This window comes from Dendrobates tinctorius, unplaced genomic scaffold (assembly GCF_039654945.1).
Source record: "Dendrobates tinctorius isolate UK_male_01 unplaced genomic scaffold, ASM3965494v1 ptg000022l, whole genome shotgun sequence".
NCBI classification, from domain to species: domain Eukaryota; kingdom Metazoa; phylum Chordata; class Amphibia; order Anura; family Dendrobatidae; genus Dendrobates; species Dendrobates tinctorius.
The window spans coordinates 104,499,041-104,518,346 of NW_027361690.1; positions in this window are offsets into that span (position 1 = coordinate 104,499,041).

Here is a 19,306-nt window from a genome sequence, read left to right on the forward strand (position 1 = left end):
TTGTCATTATATCAATGTCACAATAAGCCACTGTTCTGGAGAAAAGCAGGGATACATTCTAGTATCCTTGAATGTAATCCAGGGCCACACCTCTGACAACAGGAAATCAAAAGTTGCCACGGACATATGGCAGTATGTAAAGAATTTCTCCGGGTGCTGATGCAAGTCACTGTACGGTGTTATGATTGAGTCACTGTAGGAGGCAAAAACAGAAATGCTAGCTAAGTCCAGAAAACCAGAGAAGTTGGCAGCTATCGGATTGCAGACCCCTGAACCTATCAACACAACTAGCAGTAGCCGTGGGGGGTTCCTACGATGCCCTAGACCCCTCGATCACAGCCGGAGAATTAAATAAGCCTAAAGAAAGAAAGGGGAAATCTAAACTGCCCCAGAGCAGACCCCAAAGCAATAGGCAGCCCCCAACATATAATGACGGTGAAGCAAGAGGAAAACACTAATACAGACGGAAAGATAGACTGAGCAAAGACGGGGCCCAAACTACATAGATAGGAAAGGACAGGAAGGCTGCTGTCTGCAATCCGTGAAAATCCCTATAAAAATAAGAGCCAACAGACTGACAGTGAAAAAGGCCCTGAAGACGCTAGGCTTCAAAAAAGCTATGTCAGTACTCAGGAATATTCTGGAGACAGCGCAACCGGCAAAAGGAGATTCAGCTCACCCCAGCAGGGAATGGCAGAATCCAGAAAAGCAAGGAAAACAAAAACAAAACATAAATGCAAACAGGCAAAGCAGAAAACTTAGCTTTAGGGAAGCAGGAATCAGACTGGTGTCCTAGAAATCCACAGAGAAATCACCCGCAGGGCAGAAGGGTGTCGGCAGCCTTATATCCAGTCTGTGACTCCACTCAGCCAGTCATCCTCATTAGACTCAGGTGCCTTATAATCAGGCTCATTACCTTCCTTTACCAGAATTGGGAGTTCACCAGACCCCAGTGACGAAGGGGAAAATGAACTCACAACAGTACCTCCCCCTTGAGGAGGGGTCACCAAACCATCAGCCACGCCACCAGGGTGATCAGGGTGAGCCCGATGAAATGCACGCACCAATCTTTTGGCATGAATATCAGAGGCAGAGACCCAGAAATTATCCTCCTGACCATAACCCTTCCACTTAACCAAATACTGGAGTCTCCGTCTAGCCAGACGGGAATCCAGTATTTTCTCTACCTCATATTCATGTTACCTTCAACCAATACAGGGTCTGGAGGTACCACCCCAGGAACAACTGGTTCAACAAACCTCTTCAACAAGGACTTATGGAACACATTATGGATTTTAAATGTGACAGGAAGAGCCAAACGAAAAGAGACCGGATTAATAATCTCCAAAATCTTGTAAGGTCCAATGAATCTAGGCTTAAACTTAGGAGAAACCACCTTCATAGCAATATTTTTTGATGATAACCACACCATATCACCAACCTTAAACTGGGGACCAATGGTCCTATGTCTTTTGGAAAACCGCTGGGCCTTTTCCTGGGAGAGAGAACTTATCCACCACTTGGTCCCAGATCTGGTGCATTCTCTCCACCACAGTGTCAACACTTGGGCAGGCAGAGGGCTCCACCTGCCCTGAAGAAAATCGAGGATGAAACCCAAAGTTACAAAAAAAAGGTGACATCAAGGTGGCAGAACTAGCTCTATTATTTAAAGCAAATTCGGCCAAGGGCAAAAATGAAACCCAATCATCCTGATCAGCGGAAATAAAACATCTCAAATACGACTCCAAGGTCTGGTTTGTTCTCTCTGTCTGCCCATTGGTCTGAGGGTGAAAAGCAGAGGAGAAGGATAACTGAATTCCCAGCTTGGAACAGAAAGTCCTCCAAAATCTAGACACAAACTGAACTCCTCTGTCAGATACAATGTTCTCAGGAATCCCGTGTAAGCGAACCACCTGTTGCAAAAACAGGGGCACCAACTCAGAGGAAGATGGCAACTTAGGGAGTGGTACAAGATGAACCATCTTAGAGAACCTATCACAAATCACCCAAATAACAGTCATTCTTTGAGAGACCGGCATATCAGAGATGAAATCCATAGAAATATGGGTCCATGGCCTCCTGGGGACCGGCAAAGGCATCAACAACCCACTAGAGCGAGAACAAGATTTAGACCGGGAGCAAGTCCCACAGGACTGCACTAAATTCCTGACATCATGAGACAAGGTGGGCCACCAAAAAGAGCGACTCACCAGATCTCTAGTACCAAAAATACCTGGATGACCAGCCAATGCAGAGCAATGAACTTCAGACATCACTCTTTTCTTCCACTGGTCAGGAACATACAACTTTCCACTGGGACAATGCTCAGGTTTGTCCTCCTGGAACTCTTGCAGAGCAAGTCTCAAATCGGGTGAGATGGCAGAAAGAACTACCCCTTCGCCTAAGATGGTAGCAGGCTTGGTCACCACAGGAGAATCAGCAAAGAAACTCCTAGAGAGGGCGTCTGTCTTGACATTCTTAGTTCCAGGAAGAAAAGAGACCACAAAATCAAAACGTGTAAAAACAAGGCCCACCTAGCCTGTCTAGGGTTCAAGCGTTTAGCCGACTCTAGGTAAATCAAATTCTTGTGGTCAGTGAGGACCACAACTTGATGTTTAGCTCCCTCCAACCAATGTCTCCACTACTCAAATGCCCATTTCATGGCCAACAGTTCCCGATTCCCCACATCATAGTTACGTTCAGATGGAGACAACTTTCGGGAAAAGGAAGCACAGGGATTCATTTTAGATGTTACAGGATCCTTTTGGGACAAAACAGCTCCTGCACCAATCTCAGAAGCATCCACCTCTACCTGGAATGGGAGTGAGACATCAGGTTGCCGCAAAACCGGGGCGGAGGTAAATCTTTGCTTCAGCTCCTGAAAGGAAGCAACAGCCTCAGGAGACCAATTCAACACATCAGCACCCTTCTTAGTCAGATCAGTCAATGGCTTGGCAATACTAGAATATTTTGCTATAAATTTCCGATAAAAATTAGCAAAACCCAAAAACTTCTGGAGGGCCTTCAAAGAAGTGGGCTGAACCCAATCATAAATGGCCTGTACCTTGGCCGGGTCCATTTCAATAGTTGACGGAGACAAAATAAATCCTAAAAATGAAATCCTCTGTACTCCAAAAAGGCATTTTGATCCTTTGACACACAGGGAATTCTCCCTCAAGATCCGGAACACAGTCCGAATATGTTCCACATGAGAATCCCAATCCTTGGAGAAGATCAAAATATCATCCAGATAGATAATCAAAAATTTATCGACAAAGTCTCGGAAAATATCGTTCATGAAGCACTGGAAGACAGAAGGGGAATTAGTGAGCCCAAAAGGCATCACCAGGTACTCAAAATGTCCCTCCGGAGTATTAAACACCGTCTTCCATTCATCCCCCTGCTTAATGCGGATAAGATTATACGCCCCCCTGAGGTCAAGCTTGGTAAACCAGCAAGCACCTCTAACTCTAGAGAATAGATCCGAAATCAGGGGTAACGGATACTGATATTTAATAGTAATTTTATTGAGGGCACGATAATCAATACAAGGCCTTAAAGAACCATCCTTTTTGGCCACAAAAAAAAAACGGCACCTAAGGGTGAAGAGGATGGTCTAATATGACCCTTCTCCAACGCCTCCTTAATATAGGACCGCATAGCCTCGTGCTCGGGTACAGATAAATTGAAGAGCCGACCCTTGGGAAATTTACACCCCGGGCTTAGTTCAATTGCACAGTCATAACTCCTATGAGGAGGCAAGGACGCAGACTCATTCTCACTAAATACATCATAAAAGTCCGCCAAATAGTCAGGAACATCATGCGACTGAGGAGAGGTGGAAAAAACCGGAGCCTCACTAAAGGCACACCGACAACCCCAACTCACCACAGACACAGATTTCCAATCCAAACTGGATTATGAATTTGCAACCAGGGAAACCCCAGAACAACGGCATCATGCAGACCATGCAATACCAAAAATCTGCAATTTTCTTGATGGTCTGGGGCGACCCGCTTGACCACCTGGGTCCAAAACTGAGGTTTATTTTTAGCCAAAGGAGTAGCATCAATCCCCCTCAAAGGGATAGGCGTCTGCAGAGGTGTCATCGGAAATCCACAACGTTTAGCAAAATCCAAGTCCATTAGGTTTAGCGCTGCTCCCGAATCCACAAAAGCCTTGGCGGAAAATGTGGACAGGGAGCAGATCAGAGTAATTGCCAGAAGAAACTTAGGTTGAACACCACCCACAGAAAATGTGTGTGCACAACGTTTCTCTCGTTTAGGGCAGACAGAAATAATATGCGAGGCATCTCCACAAAAAAAACACAGCTTATTACGCCTTCTGAACTCCTGACGTTGCGCCCTAGACAAAACTCTATCACATTGCATAGGTTCAGACATTTGTTCAACAGGTGGTAACATCTCTCGTGTAGTTTTGCGTTCACGTAAGCGCCGATCCACCTGAATGGCTAATGACATAGAATCGTCCAGACCAGAGGGAACAGGAAATCCCACCATAGTATCTTTTACGGCTTCTGACAACCCCTTCCGAAAGAGAGCAGCCAAGGCATTATCATTCCAGGTAGTAAGTACTGCCCACTTTCGGAATTTTTGACAGTACAATTCTGCAGAATCACGACCCTGGTTCAATGCCAGCAGGGTCTTTTCAGCCTGATCAATGGCATTAGGTTCGTCATACAACAACCCCAAGGCCTGAAAAAATGCGTTCACATTAGTCAGAATAGGATCATCTGGTTTCAAAGAAAACGCCCAATCCTGGGGATCGCCACGCAGCAAAGAGATGACAATTTTAACCTGCTGCGCGGAGCTCCCTGACGAGTTAGGCTTCAAGGCAAAAAATAATTTACAATTATTTTTGAAATTCAAAAATTTAGACCGATCCCAAAAAATACATCAGGTGTAGGAATCTTTGGTTCAGCAGCATGTGAATGAGCAAGGTAGGCGGAAATTCCCCGCACTTCCGCAGCGAGCTGCTCCACACGATCAGACAATTGCTTTATCTCCATTGAGAGAAAAAAAAATTCCCCCTACGGCCTCAGAGATATAGAGGAAAAAATATACACTTTTTTTTTTTCTCAATTCATTCCTGCTATTGAGTACCCTAGGATCTGCGGTATGGCGGGTGATTCTGTTATGATTGAGTCACCGTAGGAGGCAAAAACAGAAATGCTAGCTAAGTCCAGAAAACCAGAGAAGTTGGCAGCTATCGGATTGCAGACCCCTGAACCTATCAACACAACTAGCAGTAGCCGTGGGGGGTTCCTACGATGCCCTAGACCCCTCGATCACAGCCGGAGAATTAAATAAGCCTAAAGAAAGAAAGGGGAAATCTAAACTGCCCCAGAGCAGACCCCAAAGCAATAGGCAGCCCCCAACATATAATGATGGTGAAGCAAGATGAAAACACTAACACAGACGGAAAGATAGACTGAGCAAAGACGGGGCCCAAACTACATAGATAGGAAAGGACAGGAAGGCTGCTGTCTGCAATCCGTGAAAATCCCTATGAAAATAAGAGCCAACAGACTGACAGTGAAAAAGGCCCTGAAGACGCTAGGCTTCAAAAAAGCTATGTCAGTACTCAGGAATATTCTGGAGACAGAGCAACCGGCAAAAGGAGATTCAGCTCATCCCAGCAGGGAATGGCAGAATCCAGAAAAGCAAGGAAAACAAAAACAAAACATAAATGCAAACAGGCAAAGCAAAAAAACTTAGCTTTAGGGAAGCAGGAATCAGACTGGTGTCCTAGAAGTCCACAGAGAAATCACCCGCAGGGCAGAAGGGTGTCGGCAGCCTTATATCCAGTCTGTGACTCCACTCAGCCAGTCATCCTCATTAGACTCAGGTGCCTGGTAATCAGGCTCATTACCTTCCTTTACCAGAATAGGGAGTTCACCAGACCCCAGTGACGAATGGGAAAATGAACTCACAACAGTACGGCGTATGGAAATGACCCTTCAATGAACACTGTGACAGAATTGGGTGCACCCAAAGCCTCCTTGGTGCAAGTGCAGCTGCTGCTGCTCATGCTCTAAATTCTGGTTAAGCAACCAACACAGAACAACATCATCTTCCAAATGCCTCGAGATGTTCAGAAAACTGAAATCCAAAGTTTGCGACAAACAAAGGACACAGAGCTCTGCACACTGTGAAGACCTGAAGAAAATGGCACTGGAGAAAGGGCGGTTCCTTTTTTTTTAGGTTCTTTTTTTTCCTTATTGCTCCTTGACAATTTCTTGAGTTTTTTTTTTTCTCAATTTTATTGACAACTTCCTTTTATTTATTTTTTTCCTGACTTTTCAAAAGCTATTCCAAACAAGAAAAACTGCGCTCTGAGATTTTTGTGGCCCGTTTTGCGGAATACTGTGAAAATTATGGAATTACAGCCCTCAAAAACGACAGGCAAAAACGGGCCGCAAAAACCACGGCAAGTGTAAAAGAAGCCTTAGTGGCTGGACAGAACCCACCGAACTGTACAGAGTGTCTTGTTCTGACATCTCTTCTCTCACCAGTACCACCTGCAGAGTGAATACGGCAACACAAGCAGAAATCACAGGAGCAACTTCTGGTGGAGATGAGACACTCTTAGAGGGGTAGCTCAAAACTAACATTAATTTTAATGTAGTGAACTAATCTCTTTTGTAATACAAGTCAATTGAAAAGTCCCTAATGTTCTCTCTCGTCTATCAAAATGTTTTTCTTTTTTTACATACTTCCGGTTTGATGACATTTTGTTTTAGAATCCTCAGTGCATGCTGGGACACTCAATCAAGATGTCATCAGGGGGCAGAGGATGTGGTCATTGCCGAAGCCTCTGTCCCCACCCTAAAACAAAGCGTCCATTTCAGTTATTAAGATGGGCAAGAAAATTGCAGAAAAAATATACGAGTTACTGCAAATATATGCTTTATTTAATGCTGAAGAAAAACTATTGTAGTCCCTGACAATTAGTGCAGATATAATAGGCCCTTAATTGACTTTTTGCTGAAAGAAAGATATTCAGACCTACCCATCGTATTTTTATCTAAACCCTAAATCATTATTACATTGCAAAATGTCATCAATCTTCGGTATAGTGTGGGCTCTGGTAGCTAGAAATCTGCAAAATTGCTAGATGTTTACCCACTTAAAGATATTCTACATCTGCTGAAAGCATAGCCCTGAGGACATTTCAACTACTTTTTTATACTTTTTAATTAGAGGAGAGAACTGAACTAAAAGATCAGATATAATTAACTGAGAATATAATCTGACAGCAAATCAAGGTGCAAATGATGTCAAAGAATGATGGATTGTACCAGATGGAGGCCTTGCAGGTCCAGGAACCAGTGCTTGCATTCCCAAGGGCTACATAATTATAAATGACTATTCTATAAGCACCTGCCTAAGTAATAGACCCATCAATATGGCGTGGAGAAATGCTCAACAACCAGACTTTTAACAAGGAAACCTAAGTTTATAAAACAATGCAGCCATAATTAGCAGTAAGACAATTGTAAGTAAACAGCGCCATTTAATATAATGACTACTATATGTTAAGAGAAAAAAGTTTTGATAGTAATGCTTTTTTAACCCTAAAGTTTTCCAGAAAAATCTAATTAAATGACTTATTTAGGCTGGTTTCACATTTGCGTAGGGCATAGCTGCGGAGGGCTGCGTAGCTCCTCCATTAAGCCTTGACCACTGCCGCACATCTTCCATTCAGCTTCGCCTATGTCGGCATGTGTTCTGCGTACCCTATCTTTAACAATGGGTACGCAAGCCATGCAAATGTATGTGGATGCCTCCGCGTGTGTCGTTTTGATGCTGCTCCGACTGCAACAAAATGCAACATGCCCTTTGCAAGTGTGAAACCGGCCTTAGCGAACATGTAGGCTTATAATCTTATTGTCTATTAAACCAAAGGTGTGGTATGCAAGAACTAATAAGTCCAGAAATGGGTCCAAGTGCTAAAGCAAAAATGAAAAGTCTACTGACTGGCCCCGCATAATCTCGAGCAAATGGAGCAGAGCGAAACAGATGGAGATCAAGGGACACAATGTTTAGAAGACCATCATGGTCCCATTACTATAGCAATCATTAAGTGTTCTCAGAACCCAGGAGCTATTGCCTTTCCTGTTTCTATGTAAAAACACAGGAAGTTCAACACCAAGGAAATCATTTGTGTTATGATCTAATCTAGAATTTTAACCCAAATTACCCTGTCTCCAAATTCACAATCCTCAAATTCCTTGTCAAAAATTTACTGCAACTGATATCATGGTGTTACTATGTATAATGCCCTCTCAGTGGTATAATCTTATAGAAAACTAGCTTATTAGCACAGACTCAAAGATTAGAGGACAAAATAGAAAATACAGAAGTCTAGTCCAAAAGGGTTTTTCCCATATTTTAAAATGAATACATATCAGAAGTGCTTGTAAAAACAAGCAACTTTCCAATTTACTTATGGCTAAAATTTGGAAACAGTCTGTAGCTCCAATTGCAGATCCAAATTTTCCAGTAGTCCATATATACATAATGTAGTGTTATGTAATCTATTTGTCTATGGCAGCAATGCTTTATATTCTCTTTGAAGTAAATGTACAATGCTGTCTTCTATTCTGGCCAGTGCTATTTATGTAGTATAAATACATTCAGAAGCAAAAACCTGCTCATTCCTTCCTACTTTTCCTGCATTCTTTTCCTCTTCTTTCCTTTCTTCCCCTCTCCCTTCTTCCTTTTCCTTCTTTCCTTTTTCCTTCATTCCTTCCTTCCTTCCTTCCTTTCTTACTCCCTTCTTCTCTTCCTTCCTCCCTCCCTTCCTTCCCCTTCCTCTATTTGCTTCCTTTCTTCCTTCCCCTCCCATCTTCCTTTTCCTACCTTCCTTCCTCCCTTCCTCTCTTCCTTCCTCCCTCCCTTCCTTCCTTCCTTCCTTTCTTACTCCCTTCTTCTCTTCCTTCCTCCCTCCCTTCCTTCCCCTTCCTCTATTTGCTTCCTTTCTTCCTTCCCCTCCCATCTTCCTTTTCCTACCTTCCTTCCTCCCTTCCTCTCTTCCTTCCTCCCTCCCTTCCTTCCTTCCCCTTCCTCTATTTCCTTCCTTTCTTCCTTCCCCTCCCTTCTTCCTTTTCCTTCCTCCCTTCCTGTTCTTTCCTTCCTCCTTCCTTTCCTTCCTTTCTTCCTTCCCCTTCCTCCATTTCCTTCCTAACTTCCTTTCCCTCCATCCCTTCCTTCCTCTCACCACACTGGGTACATTTTTTTCCCTCCAAGTCACTTTGATAGAGTTAAATGCAAGAAACTATAAGCAGCAGCTGAGATCTTTGCTTCCTCAACCCTGTAAGTGTGATTCAAAAGTAAAAGGTAGAAGAACTGTACACAGTTTTTCAAAACCCTGTAAAACTACATACCGTAGTTTATATTGTTTTAAAACTTTATTTCAACTAATAAAATAGCTATGACAAATGGCACCTGTACTTTTAAGAATTCCAAAATAATGAAGCGGGAGTTGCAAATGCAATTTGCATAAAATAATCAGATGTGGAAACACAGGGAAGCATCTTATGTACATGAGAGATTTTGGATGATGCCAAACTTCGTCCTGACACACGCCAGGCACTAATCTGATTTTTTATATGATTTCAGATGAAATATTTCCAGCTTTGTCTACCCTGAAGTCCTGTTAACTAGCCAAACAACAGCAATCATGGCACCAGATCACATCACAGCTCAGAGTCCAGATGAATCCATCCAGATAGTCTTCTTTATGTGTTACATTAACACTTTAACCACAAAGAAAAAAACTCAAAGTATAGAAAGCAGCAATTCTTCTTGTTAAAACTGTCGGCTTCTCCTCGTGTGGTTTTTAATGTTTAAAATATACTTTTGAGATGAACAAGCAAATATTTTTAATATATCTTAGTAAGATAAGACATCATCTTCCTATCCTCCCTGCAGTCAGTAGCCATCCATTCCCTCACTGTAAATGATCACAAGCTTCCTCAGTTCTTTCAAAATCCTATCTGTAGCAATAAAAGAAATGGAAGGCAAAAAAGCGGATGCTGCTGAAGTTTCTCTTTTCTTATCATGATGTGAGAGAGGAAGCATTAATATCACCCAAGGAGAACCATGCTCCGTCTTTCCAATCCTGAAGACAGTCTTCTGATTCTTTAAAATTAAAACACTATAAGTTTGCTTTCCTTTGGTGTTGGTGATAGATCCCCTTTGTAGACCACTATTTTGTGCAGATGATTTTCCTAATATACAGTGGGTGTGGAAAGTATAAAGAACCCCATTAAATTTTTCACTCTTTGTTTCATTGCAGTCATTTGGTAAATTCAAAAAAGTTCATTTTTTAACATTTAATAATATTTCCACAATTGGATGTGTTAAACATTTTTCCTGTGCTGAGATAATCTTATAAATGTGCCCCTGCTATGTACTATGCCTGATCATGCAGTGTGCACATATAACATCTCCTGGCCAAGGTAGGACACAAGAGTATACTGACAGGACAACACAAGATTGCAACTGCTGCTTTCTGTGAGGTAAAATCTTTCTCTGCCTGTTTTAAAACATTTTTCCATACACAAAACAGCATCTGCCATTCCATACATAAGGCTCAACGTGTGTCATGGACCTTCTATTCCCCAGGTTTGGGTGGGTACCCACTCAACAGGCATCAGTGTATAAGGAGGAAGACCAGGTTGCAGTGTATAAGGAGGAAGACCAGGCTGCAGGTGCCTGCATCATACTGCGTCCCATGATGCCTGAGGGAAAGAATAGGGGACAGGACAGGCCCCATGACCCAGGAAGAGCAGGTGTGGCTAAGCCAGGCAGTGAGGAGAAAGCACATGAAGAAAGGGTCAGTTCTTCACCGGCAGTGAGAATAGAGGCAGGTGTGTGGCGTGCTGCGCAGCGAGAGGGGCAGCGCGGAGCTGTGCTCCAGCAGAGCTTCAGTGGTCGATCCGGTGAGACAGTGTGTATGCAGAGCGCTGTGTGCCTGGCTGTGCAGAGTGCAGTGATATCACGGAGGAGCGGGGGTCGGGTGCTGGATCCTGAGGTGTGTTCCCCATGACTGTTAGATGCGCAGCAGAACCCGTGTTGGTCAGAGTACTCTGAGCGAGAGTTGGTTGGGAAAAGCTCCAGGCCACAGAACACAGTCTCTCTGTGTGAGAGACTTACTGCGTGAGAGACTTACTGGTATCGGTGGACACGCAGAGCAGCACAAACCAAGAAGAGCCATGCAGAGCAGCCATTCAGGTGACAGCAGCTGCTCAGAGAGAGACACGTGCGCTCCGTGACTATGAGTACAGCGCACGTGCCGCATAGAGAAAGCCGAGTACTGGGCAGACATTTGCGGCCTACCTTGCCAGTTGACACTTGCCAGTCCACGTTGGACTCTGTCAGGGCTGTGACCCTTTTTGCTTTGGCCACACCAACTTATGGACTTGGGGCTCAGTGGAAGGTGCTGGAGACGGCCAGAAGACGGACCATAGTTTGCAGGACCCCACTGAAACAGCGCTGCTCCAGCCATTGTTGGCACCACTGCCTTCAAAGCTTCAGTTGTGGACTGGGAAGCTTTTGACACAATAAGTGATTTAAAGAACTGTCGTTATCTTGTTTATTGCTCATTAACTTTGCCTATTGCTTGCCATTGAACTGTTTAACCCCCATTTAACCATTTATCTCCCTGTGAGGAGTTAACCCCCTGTTAAATTAAAACTGTTAAATTTGTTAAGCCTAGCTCTGCCTTCTGTCTGTCACTGCATCCCACAACCTGCTTACAAGTGCAGCTGGCAATGTCACTTGAGGAGCATGGATGTGGCACAACCAGGATTCCCCAAAACAGAGCAGCAAGGATTGAAGCAGGTTATCACGGTGTGCTTAGAAGCTAGAGAAAAATTCACTAGAGTCTGGGATAGCAATCCGAAGGCACAGCTGTGTGTCCTGATGAGCTTCAAAAGGCCTAAGCAGATTATGTAAAATTCTGGGAAATCTGCAAAGCCCGACGTGGAAAACAGCAGAGGCTAATGGATAGAGGTGAGGAGAGCAAAGCCCGGACCTGAGAAAGGTGTGTAACACCATGCTGTTCTGTCAGTATACTCTCTTTTGCATCCTCCCCTGCCCAGGGGCTGTGGTGTTATCAGATCACTGCATGGTCATACATGGCCATTATACATAGCAGGGGCAGAGCTATACTGTTATTTTGGCACAGAAACCATTTTTAACACATCCAGTAGTGGAATTTTTTTTTTACTCCAAGATCCATTGATTAAAATGTACCTTGTTCAAGCGACAACCACTTTAATGTTGTATGCAGTTTATGTTGTGAAATCTAGTGACAAATCCACTATCTATTTATATAATTGCCCTGAAATGTTTTCATTTCCTGTTCTGTCCAGATGTCACCGTATCCCAGATTTCTAAGCGGTGGAAGTTCACCTACCGCCATATTGGGACACCAAAGTGATGGCTGTCTCGATATGGAAACTGCTGCTGGTACCAACCTATTGCATGGTACCACCAGCGGAACACCATCCAACCACACACACACACTCTATACGCCATACGCACCACACAAACACATTCACACACACTCGCACACACTCACACACACTTGCACACTCACGCAGCCTCTTGCGCGGTACTACCAACGGAACATTGTCGCACTGTGAATCATTCGGCTGATCCCGGCAGCAGATGTGCGACGTTTCTACAGGCAGAGGAAGCCGGTCACATTAAAGAGATTTTCCCACAAGCAAAAGTTCATTTTAAAAAATTGTCTGTGTCTGACCGTGTATGGAGCATGCCACATCTCCTGGGCAGGGGAGGAAGCAAAAGACAATACTCACATTCCAGCAGGCGATCACAGAGGATTCATTTTGTGAGGTAAAATATTTCACTAACTGTTTTTAAATAATATTTTACCTCACAAAATGTATCCTCTGCGATCTCCTGCTGTAATGTCAGTATTGTCTTTTGCTTCCTCCCTGCACAGGAGCTGTGGTATGTTCTGTACATGGTCAGACACAGGGGTGAGAGAGACAGGGCACAGGGGGGAGACAGCTCAAACGAGACAGCACATGAGGGGAGAACACAGCACAGGAAGGAGAGAGACAGCAGACAAGGGGGATAGCATATGGGGTAGACAGGTCAAAGAAGAGAGCACAGATGAGAGAAGTCAGCACATGGGGAAAGAGAGAGTGGATAGGTGGGTGATCACATGGGGGGAGAGATTCTCAATGCTGCAAAGCCTGCCCCCATCGTGACATTACCGCCCTCCTGATGTGATAGCATCGGGCCTCCATCTAGTAAGGTATAAATGGTAGGCAGTGTGCTGTCTTTAGAGGTGGCTACTGATGTCAGAAAACAAAACTATGAAGGTCATAAAGAAATATTGGAAATTAATCAATGTATATATCTCTTCCTCTACAAATGAATTAAAACAGATCTCTGTTCAAGTGTTGACATTCACGTTTTGGAATCATTTAAAAAAAATAGCATGTACAGTATCTATATATCTCAGCTGACATTAAAAAAATAATGATATATTTTTATGCAATAATTGTCGATCACATTGCCTGTACGTCTGCAGCAGTAAAACAAAATATGATCAGCTTTTTCCTTTAGGACAGCAGCTCCTTGTATGTATTACATCAGCTTCTCGGCAGCCATGGAATAATACAGTTTCTGCATTTATCCCATAAAAATAAATGAAGTAATAGGATAAGTGGCTGCGCTCCTAACGTTGCATGCTATTGCCTCGATGAACTATGCGAAGATCTATAGTTCCCCCTCATTTGACTGTAACATGGCGTGCCAAGCGTGGAAGTCTGCGCCGAATCATCCGCCGTCCTCACTGGGTGTTGTCTTCTTGCTAGTGCAGAGCAGCGAGCGGCTGCCTAAATTGGAAGCTTTCCCTTCTGACAAATCACATCAGAGAAGTGAATAACTACACCTCATGCACGCGGCTCAGAGACAATAAATGTTACCGCCGTACAATGAGGAGAAATGAGACATCTCATTCCCACGGGACACAAAATACATCTCAGCTTATGACAAGTTGTTAGCATTATGGATAGCATCTGCCTCGGCCTTTATCATGTTCTAAATTTGTTTTCCCCCGATCACTGCGCTGCCCGATATTAGGATTCTGAGATGTGAGTCAGAATCCTCTCTCTCTACATTATCGCCTCGCTGAAGTTGAAGTGTATCAGATATATTATTGCTTATTTTTAATATGCCTTAAAATGGGAAGAGGAGGCAGAGGAGCCGAACTGAAATCGGATAAAAAAACATGAGCTCAGATAAATTAATGCTGTGATTATGCTTATCAGTGAATTAAATCTATATACTATACCATAAGTTGATGCAAAATTAGTGGGAGAAAGCCTGCATGCAATAATAGTCGAAAAATGGAGTTTTATCTTTGTGGGGGCTCATTATGCATTGCAAATCCTGGATGAATCCAGGGTTACTACTTGTTACCGGCAGTCAAATATTGTCTTCCTACTATACATTTGCTCTTCGAAATCTCATATTCTTTTAAAGGTTGTATTTTCTAGGTAAACCAGTGATCCATGAAAAATCATTTTACAGCTAATTATATATAAATGTTGCATTCATAAAATGTTGGGCAACTGTATAGCTCTATTGTATGTATTAACTTGTGCTGTTTCTGAGTCAGGATGGATTAAATGGAATCTATCATCAGGTTTTTGCTATCTGATCTGAGAACAGAATGATGGAGGGAAAGAGACCCTGATTCCTGTGTATCATTTAGTTTACTTGGTGCAGCAGTTGTGACACAAAGTTTTCTCTGCTGAAGATGTAGTAGTGCTCAGAAAGTTAACCCTGCCCACACCACTGATTGTTTTGCACTATAGGAACGGAAAAAAAGCGCAAATAGGGTCTTATCCGACAATCAGGGTAAAAAGGGTATTAAGATTCTACTTACCTGATATAGGAGAGGCATAGCGCAAGGAATTATTAGTCAGCTGCTGCACATTCAATGGTCAGACAAGTGACCTCTGAAACATCAACTTTAATGGAACTTTTTTGGATTTTGTGCGTTGTTTGACATAATACACAAATACTAGTGCATTAAAGGATCGATATTTTATTCTTTTTCCCAACGTGTTTCAAAGTATAGACTATAGACATGTATGTCATCCCCTGAGGAAGAAGTAGTCTATACTTCGAAACGTGCTGGGAAAAAGAATAAAATATCGATCCTTTAATGCACTAGTATTTGTGTATTATGTCAAGCAGCGCACAAAATCCAAAAAAGTTCCACACCACTGATTGGCAGATTTCTTTGTATATTAACAGTAAGCTGCTAATCAGTGGTTGGAACAAGAGGCTTGTGGGCAGCTAGTCCAGTAGTTATAATCTTCTGCTGATAAAGCACTAGTTATATTGAAACAACATCACACAGCCTAGTAAGTGATATATCGCTGAAATCAATATCTCATGCCCTACTTCAAGCTGCCCTTAGATTACATAGCAAAAACCTGCTGACATATTTCCTTTAATATGGTACTGCCCAATTTGCTGTGAAAATGTGTGGTGCCCCTGAGGGTTCAGTCGCCACAGAGGTACTGCACCTCAGCCAGAGGTGTGGTACTCCGCTCTCAGGTAAGGAGGGAGGCACTACCCAGAACCCAGACACTTGCATCCAACACAAGACCTCTCAGGCGCAGGGTGGGACTAGGTAGAGGGTGTGAGTGGAGAAAGCAGCAGGGGGAGAGCTGAAGGAAGTGACAGTGAGAGATTGAGACAGTTGGTACTGGGGACTTGAGCAGAGAGGAGCTCATCCCTAGACTGGACTAGAGAAGAAAGAGAAGTGAACAGAAGGGGTTCTAGGGGCATGGGAAGTGAGGAATCCACCCTTGGCATCCGAATCCAAGCTGATTTTAGTCGGGTGGAGGGACCAGGTCACAGTAGGGGACTGGCCCCAGACTAGTGGAGAAACTAAGGACTCAGCAAGCAAACCGGAGGTTGCAGTATCTGCATGTGCTACAGCCAACTCCATACACAATCGCTGAAAAGGCAGCCAGATAGGATCAAGGGGACTAAGAGAACGTCTCTTACAAAGCAGACAGGCCTAAATGCTTCTGCACTAATACAGGGAGCAGCGGACCCAAGTAAAATGGCAGCTGCACAGGTGCATAAATACCAAATGAAACAGCCAGCCTACGATCAGGGATTGGCCGTGTGGTACACCAGTGCAGAAGAAATGATCCGCATGTGGCAGTGTTCACACAGGGAATGCAGGGCTTCTGGTTCACAATGACTAAGAGAACGTCGCCTGACAGGATCTGAGGCTGATGGCTTGGGACACTGTATGTGAAGGCGCAGGTTAGGAGAGGTGGGACCAGCGCAGTGAGATGGCCAGGAAAGGAACATCTGAAAGGAGTTCTGATACGGTGTACCCCGAATTACCTGAGAGCTGGCTGGACCACCGACCAAGAGGACACAGCACCCCGGCTGGGGATTGTAACTGTTTTTGTGTCCTCTGACTTATTTACAGCATCACCTGCCTTGCACCACGACTACAGCCACCATTATCTCTAACACCTATAACTGCCCTGGGGCTTAGCTCTACCCGTGGAGAGCTGTAACAACTCTGTTGTGTCACCAATAGCCCCAGTGGTCTATTTTGCAGCATCGCCTATCACATTCCTTGCCGAACACCACGGGTGGCATCACGAATCATCCCCACCTTTATTCCCTAAAATAATCATCTTCTTTATTTTCATTGCACGCCCAGGGCTACGACTGGGCCACTGCTGCCGTGACATCCCCTTTAAGAACTGACCGGCCTGGTACCATTTAACCACGACCTGGTGAGGGTGCTGCAAATGCTATAGGACATTTCCTCTGGAAATTGAGCAGCAAAATTCATGTCAGATTGTACATGTGCATGTGGCAAATTTTGTGGTGGACTTGTCAGAGGCAATTAAGTCAATTATGGACAGTGCGAGTCAATTTTAGTAGACCAGAGATGGCTTAACAATTCTGCTCTTTTTTTTCGAGACAGCCAACAATCTTGTCTACAAACCCTCCTGTCACCTTGGGGCTTTAAAGAGGCCTGCCATGAACAGCCTTGGCGCTACAAACTCCATTTTCCAGATTCTGGAGCTAGCCCACACCTTCATTTTTGAACCCCTGTACAGGGATTTTAACTTACACAGGGGCCCCCGGACTAGGGACATGAAGTAAGTGGCTTTTCATTGGTGCAATTTGACAGGAAGAATAGTCAGGTAGCCGGGTCAGAACGAAGAGGTACACATAGGTAAAAAAACCTTCAGGCAGGAGAATCGTCTATTAACAAGCCAAAGTACAAATCAGGAATATCTACTAAGACACAAGATCTGTGATACACACAACAGCAGAGCAAGTTAGGTTATAACTGGCAGTAGGAACTGATTCTCGGGGATTTAGATGGCAAGCCTCCTCACCCAGAGCTGACAGCAGCAAGCACACAAACTAACAGAATTTAACCCTAATGTTTCTTGACTTGCCATAGCTACAATTCCCAGGAGCAAATCAAGGCTATTGAATAATCATCCTATGTCAGCCGATGATCCATGCTGGACTAGAGGGGACAGGCACTAGCACAGATGTCACACCACCACTGTCAACTTAAAAGGGTTGTTTGTGACTTCACAATGTCCCATAATGTCCGATCAAACGTCCCATTCCAGTCACCTGCCTGCAGCAGTTTAAAAAAAATTGCATCCTCTTTAAGGCCAACTTTAGGCGACTGTAATAACGACTCACTTGTACATGAACTAAGTTTGGTTCAGAAAAATCAGATCTCGTGGCCAATTAAGACGTTGTCTATACTTTGTAGAGTTCGCTTTCAGAAGAAACGCGCGTCAGGGTAGCAGCTTCCATATGTTAGAGTTGTGCTCTTCATATCAAAGGTATGAATAATGTTTATACATGATGGTTATCCAGTAAAATGGTATTATACATTAGCACTTTTTTTCTTGTTTCTAGGTAATGGTACTGAATTTATGATGCACTTGCACCTTTAATCTCATTGTTATGTCATGGGATTGCAGAACAAGATATATTGTGAGCCTCACAAACTGATGGTTTCACAGCTGCTTGTTTGAAATGTCTTAATTGGACCTCTATAGAACTTTATAAATTGAGTTTTTTATGCTGTACCATAAAGATGTCATCTTTAATATTATGATAAAAGTGTGGCTTTATTTTGTTTCCTGCTGCAGATGTTAAAAAGAACCTGTATTATGAAAATCAACCTAATTAAATTACCTATTTGTTTCAGATCACTTTATACAGAAGTTAAGTCTTTGGTCTTCATTAGGGATGAGCGAGCACTAAAATGCTGGGGTGCTCATTGCTCGAACGGAGCAATTCCTAAGGCCGGGGTCACACTTGCAAGAAACACGCACGAGTCTCGCATCTCAATACACGGCACTGCCGCCGGCACTCGGGACCGGAGCGCTCAGCTGCATAGAAATATATGAACATTCACACTTCGGTCCTGAGTGACGGCGGCAGTGCCGGGTATTGAGATGCAAGACTCGTGTGAGTTTCTCGCAAGTGTGACCCTGGCCTAATACTCATATGCTCGCTTCGAGTAACGAGTATAATGGGAGTTAATGGGAAAGTCAAACATTTTTTCCCGCAGACCCTGGGGGGGATTGAAAATGTTCAAATGGATGGGAAAAGTGCTGTATGCAAGGAAAACAGCATGGGAAAGATACCTGGTAGTAGCTCTGACTCCCAGAACACTGCTGAGAGCAATGGTGTCACACTTTTAATCCACTTTAAGGACTGACCATAAAACATTCCAAACTGACGAACAATTGAGTTTTAAAGGAAAAAAATTGTAAGATACATTTTTTCAAACCAAAATTGTTTTTTTAATAAATAAAATAGGCAATTTCAGTTGAATTAATAAAGGAAGCACGAACAGCCAAAAATTGGGGACTCAGCTACACCCTGTATTAGACATAAAGGAGGGCGTCATACACATTTTGTTCAAATTGTAATTTATTGGTACTCCTAGACTCATAAAGGCTATGCACTTTTGAGTGTTATATAACAAGGAAATGTACTCCAGACCACGGAATAGTCTATGAGTGAGCAACATAATACTGATAAGGGTATGTGTGCATACATTGAGTAAAATTTCTATGCCATTTCTGCATCTCATAGCAGGAAAAAAGCATTTTCAGTGCATTTTTGATTGATTTGAGTAAAGTGCGTGATGAAAAAAGGGCAAAAACTCACAGAGAATTGACATGCTGCTGATTATTTTCTGC